The sequence below is a fragment of the Spinacia oleracea genome, chromosome 2 (genome assembly GCF_020520425.1).
Source record: "Spinacia oleracea cultivar Varoflay chromosome 2, BTI_SOV_V1, whole genome shotgun sequence".
Taxonomy (NCBI): domain Eukaryota; kingdom Viridiplantae; phylum Streptophyta; class Magnoliopsida; order Caryophyllales; family Amaranthaceae; genus Spinacia; species Spinacia oleracea.
Window position 1 is genome coordinate 66,474,811 of NC_079488.1, and position 5,910 is coordinate 66,480,720.

General features: G+C 36.2%; 1 long non-coding RNA gene across 2 annotated transcripts; it reads right to left on the bottom strand.

Annotated features, from left to right (window-relative positions):
- Positions 1-650: 650 nt before the first annotated feature.
- LOC110793589 (uncharacterized) lies at positions 651-5,478 on the bottom strand. Of its 2 annotated transcripts, XR_002534721.2 has the most exons (7): positions 5,141-5,478; positions 4,942-5,011; positions 3,525-3,898; positions 2,684-2,786; positions 1,640-1,675; positions 1,113-1,539; positions 651-1,029 (listed from the first exon to the last, which is right to left on the bottom strand). It is a non-coding gene; the product is annotated as an uncharacterized lncRNA (long non-coding RNA). The 2 variants fall into 2 exon arrangements; XR_002534720.2 differs by lacking the exon at positions 1,640-1,675 and having other exon boundaries at positions 5,141-5,472.
- Positions 5,479-5,910: the final 432 nt, after the last annotated feature.

The following is a 5,910-nucleotide window of genomic DNA, read 5'->3' on the forward strand; positions in this document are numbered from 1 at the left end:
TGCATATTTGGATCTTGATTATTGATGAGATTATACTAAGGGGAAAAATATTGATATAGTAGATGAGAGGAGATCAATGAGGAGTAAGATGACAAGAAATTTCAATTAAGTGTGTTTGTTAACTACTAATTAAACATATGAAGGTGTTATATTGGCAAAAAATTGTAAAAATCAACTTAGGGATAATTAAAACTCACCTTCTCAAAATATAGTTAGAAGAGCACCTAAAAGATCTAGCGCCAACCATATGGACCTCCTTCACATTGTCTTTTCCGCCATTTGTTAATCTTCAAGATTTTGTTTTATTAGCATAAGATCAAGATTTTGATAAGGCGTCGTTTAACAAAAGACGGAAGCGGCTCAATAGAAAAAAATAGCTGATAGTCTAGAGGAGTAGACCTAGGTTATTAATACGAAGTATAGGGAATATGTAACCACTAGTAGAAAAAACATCATTTGCAGCGCGTGTGAAATGGGCTTTTTGCAGCGTTTTGGGCCGCTGCAATTGTGATGCCCGCAAATACGCCATCTTTTTTGCAGCGACCAAAAACGCTGCTAAAAATTGAGTAATTTCAACTCACATTACTTAATGCGCGATGCGAAATGTACTTTATTTACAACTTTTTCTAGCTGTTGTGCGTTGCAAATAATTGCTTCCAAAGGCCAAAAAAAGGACATTATTTGCAACTTTGCCTACTGAGGCAGGCGCTGCAAATAATGCATATATATTATTAAAAAAAAAATTGCAGCTACAATAGAGCTGCCACACGTTATACAAATCAACAATTATTAACAAAATACATAATTAGTTATAACCAACAAAAACATCCACAATACTCTATAATTTTACATTCCTTTGTAATTTAGGAACCGTGACATGACCCACAAAATCAGTGTCCATGTTTTTAATACAAGTTAAGTGGTCTTCTGCCTTCTCTATCGGCCTTGAATTTGGGAGTTTCCAATATACCATAGTGTGCATATGGAAGATGAGCCGGGTCCAAGAGATTTTCAAAAAGAAAATCATACCTGCAAGTGAAAGAAGCACTTAACCAGGTAGACTACAAGCATTGAAAAACAGGTATAGCGTGCCTAGAACAGCTGACAGTTACCTTGATTTCATTAACCTCGATAGATATATCAGTATCAAAGCCAAGAAGAATTTGCAAGGAAACCTCAAAATCTTCCATCAAGGCCATTTTTTCCTGAAAGTAAATTGAGATTGCAATTAATACCTGTGCACAGGTTTACAGTCATGAAACAGAAACAAGGAACTTGAACTAACAAGGATTCTCCACGGAACAAACAACCCCAACAAATAACAATGAAACAAACAGCCCCAACAAATAACAATGAAACAAACTGAATTAACTGCAGCAATATTTCTAGTCAAGAAACCCTCAAATTAGAACGTGAAATCAGGAAAGACAAGTCACACAAGCTCCATTCATGTATATATCTAAATCCCAAATTAGAACGTGAATCCCAAAGATGAACAGGATAGTCCGAGTTGTTGTTGCAAAACACAGCTAGTCGTATCTGAAAAGAAAAACACAGGGGCGATGATATTATTTATCAAGAATTGAAGGATGTAATGGAATAACATCTTTGCAATCATGCAAATCACAAGATTATTTACATGTTATTGCTTTAAGCATGCACCTCATGAGAGAAACTGCGAAAAGAGCAAGATACAGAAGAGATTCAATAACCCAACATCATCAAGCATGTTAAATCTCCATTTAGGAGTATCATAGATTAATGAGATTCAATAACCAAACATCATCAAACATGTATATCCTTATCATCTAACTGTAACAAGTAAGGTATCAACTATCAATAAGAAAGCTTCACTTCGGCTGGCAGTAAATAATGAATGAAATTAAGTGAAGAGCTAAACAATAATCATAAAACATACTCTAAATAATGGGTAAAAAATAAGGAAAAATGATTTCTTTATTCATTGAAGAATGAAGAGTACTAATCTCTGCCAAAGTAACTAAAACAGAATAACAGCAGCAATTATCATTATTGGGTAAAAACAAGGAAAAATAAACTAATGTAAATGGATGAGATCAATAGAGTTTGTAGCTAGTTCAATATCTCTTCAACCCTAGACATTGAAATCTGCATATTATTTACCCATCTGTATATTAGAATGACTGAAAGTCCTCATCTGTAACATTCAGTTGTTTTAATTGGCCTTTTTTGTTTGTGTTTGGATTGATATTAGGAAAGGCTAATAAAACCAACTTTTGAAGAAAATCATAAATAATATCTTAATATTTGATTTACTTTCCACACAAATCATATTGATTTTTCACTAATCCTCGGAAACATTACCACCCCTTTTATCCTAAAAAAGTCCTAAAACAACCCGGGTCGTTGGTTTGATACAATTTTAAGTTGATTAGCTGAAGCAAATTCAGCCAAGATAATCAAAATTAAATGCTTTGTAAGCAACAACTAGTTCCTTAGTCTGCCAACATAATGTGCATTTTCCATTTGAATCAGTCTAGAGTAGCAAAAAACACAATTCAACCAATATTAATGGGCATGGAACAAACTAAATGAAACCCATCAATCTGCAACTACGCAAAAAAAGTAATAAACTGATATACATTATTTCTCTCAAATTTCCAAGAAAATAAGATAGCTTATAAGGGAGGAATACAGAACATACCAAGGAGTGGTTCTCTAACACGTTTAATCAGTTCTGCTCTTGGCCAGATGCCGGTAGTCCTCGGGAAATCGCCATAGTAACTCAAAAGTTAACATTCAGTAAACTACATGAGATAATCAGAGTGAGACGATTCAGTAAACTGCCATGAAACCCAAAAAATATGATGTATATCAAGTACCATCATAACTGCATGTTTTCTAGGAGCAAAAACATGTAAAGCAATTAAAGACTTTGTATATGTGTTACCATATCCACGTTCATTTTCATCAAATCCGTTGGAGTATGTGCGTTCTAGAATTTGCATCTTATCTCTATTATGCAGCTAGGATACTCAGGAGTAACAACAAGAGCTAAGACATCAATTTACTATCACACACAAGGTGCAAATAAAACACTATTCAGGCACTTCAAATTATTAACTATGAACGGAAACATCAAACATGGAGAAAATGTAAGTGTCAAATTGGTGCAAAGATATGACACAAGATCGTCTCTTTATTGGTTAATGGTCATACATAGAAGGAACTACTACACCATACACTTCCATGGAACTCAAGACTTGATAAAGTTGATTTTCCTAAGGTGTGCAGCTTTAGTACTCAAAATTAATTCTCACGCTGAATAATAAATTAAAGTTTTACGGCAAGTCGATTCAAAAACACATAACTGTACCTAACACCCCTGCTAGAAAAGCCAAAAAAACTACTCCTGTATTATAAATAAACAAAAGAAATGGCACATATGGGAAGAGTGCACTCTGAAATTTCAGATCAGTAGAACAATCATCAATTGAAAGGATGCTAATGAAAACACAATCAAACCAGTAACTCAAATAACGCACCTATAAAACAAACCAACCACTGCTCTGCCTGCAGCTTACGTGCATCCTCTCTTTCTCACTCTTCTTCATCTTCTACCTCCAAATCTCTAGACTTCTGCTTTCTCTCTCCTCAATCGGCTTCGAGGTCCGTCCCTAGTACTCGATTGGGGCTTGTCAAGAACTCTTCAGCCCTCCGCCTTCTGCTGTTCAAATGGAGATTGCCAAGTCTTTATAGAATCTTCATACAGATGCAGAAGCCAAAACAGGCAACGCACGACTTAGTTCACAGAGCTGCTTTTGTTTTTCAGCAGCTCTTGTTCACAGACCATCTATCGGCTCCACTTGTCATCCAGAAATTATATAATCAAAGAATTATTCTATGAAAACAACAATACCTGAAACAATTGGGCCATCAGATTAGAATCATGGAGAACTTGCTGCTGAAAAGCAGCAGGGTTTACAGAAGACCCACAAAACACAACACAATAAACAGATGCCAAAATAAGATGCTAAAATAAAACAGTTGGTTCTTAAGATAGGCCAACATCATCAAAATCAAAACAAGGGATTAAGCAATCAAAATTACCTAACTAGCTTTCAGGAATAAAATCTCATAAATATATTCTTAAAAAGAACAAAAACCTTCCTTAGCCCGAAACTCTGTTAACATCTATTTCCCTCTCCTCTTTCGACCCCCAGCAATTGTCTACACCACCATCATAAATAAGACCACGAAACCCCTTCCCCTCCACCTCCAACAGATTCACAGTTACCAAAGAAAAAGGGTATAATTAAGAATTTGATACTCTAATAAGCATAAACGGCAACAAAGTCATACCCCTAATTCATTTAATTGAAAAAACTAACAAAAAACACAAACCTAAAATGACCTAAACCAATCTCTCAACCAACAGAAACCCAGAAATTTACATCAAATTAACAAGTCAAATGAAGAACAACAAATCAACCCTAAGGGCATGCTTGGATTTAGAGTAATGTATTAAAGGGGTAATAAAAGTCAAACTAAGGTAATTGAAGGTGATGATGAGGGGATGAAGTAGTGGCAAAGGGAACAAGCTAGTGTTGGCAAGAAGAAAATAAAAGGAAAGGGGGAACAAATACCCTCATCATGGGGGAATAGTTACCCACCATCCCACTAGGGTGATTATTACCCTCATTTGGGGTAATAACTTCCCCCTTCCTCCCTTCTCCTCACAACACCACCACTACCACAACTTCTCATCACAATACCACCACACCACCCTCCTTGCAACCACCTCAATTCACCTTCATTGTCCTTTTATCATGGTGGTTTGACTTTTATTACCCCCATAATCCATTACACCCAATCCAAGCGTGCCCTAAAAATAATCACATCAGATAAACATTAATCAAACAAATTCGATGAAAACTAAGGGTTTATGGATCGAATTCTTACCGCAATCAACGAGGCGAAGGTAAAAGAATAAGTAGTACCCTTCAGTGTCACACTAGTTTCCTATTATTACCTGAACACATTCAACAACCAAAATTAATCAAAAAGTTGAAGAAATTAGGGATTTAGAAAAACCCCAAACCAATGCAGATAAAACCCTAGAAAAAGACGGCGATGAAAAATTCGAAAAGGGAGATATTACCTTGCCTACTATGCAAGAAACCGGAAGAATCATGGTTCAACTCATGTAGCTTTGCTTCTCCTACTCTGGAATTCTTGGTGAGAGCGTAAATCGGCACCAAATTCGAATCGGCACCAAATTCGCTCAATATCATAGGATAACGTCGACATTCCTTCGAACAACGGTGAAAATGGCGGAATACCGACCTTAGCCATGTTAGATCTGAAGAAGAAAGAGAGAGAGAGAGGGGATGCTAGGGTTTGAGGGACTGTCAATGGGCGAGCGGAGAAAGTCAGATAGCCAGAGTGATGAAAAAAAAGTCATAGCGCGCCCACTTCAAGACTAAGCTACAAGTTTAACTTATTCGCAACAACCACAGACCGCCCCCCCCCCCCCCACCCCCACGCTGCAGTTACATTTCTGAAAAAAAAATTCATTAATTCGCAGCGTTTTGAGCCCGCATAGGTTGTTAAAAGATCATTAAACAGTTGACCCACGTTGACCATAGGCTTTTCGTAGCAATCAGTAATCACGTGAGTTACAAATGGGTTGCTGCAAATGTCATTTTTTCTACTAGTGAACAGTTGTTATACAAGACTGCTTAGTATTTTACTAACTTTGTTAATTTAATTAGTTAGTTATTTTGGTAAAATTCATACATGATGGGTATCTAAGAGTAGCATTTTATATTGTTTCTCTCGTATAACGGTTATGTAGGAAAAGCTTTCTCTATAGTTGTATAGAACGCTCATCCAACTTGACCATTTCTATATGGCGTTACTTAATCCAAT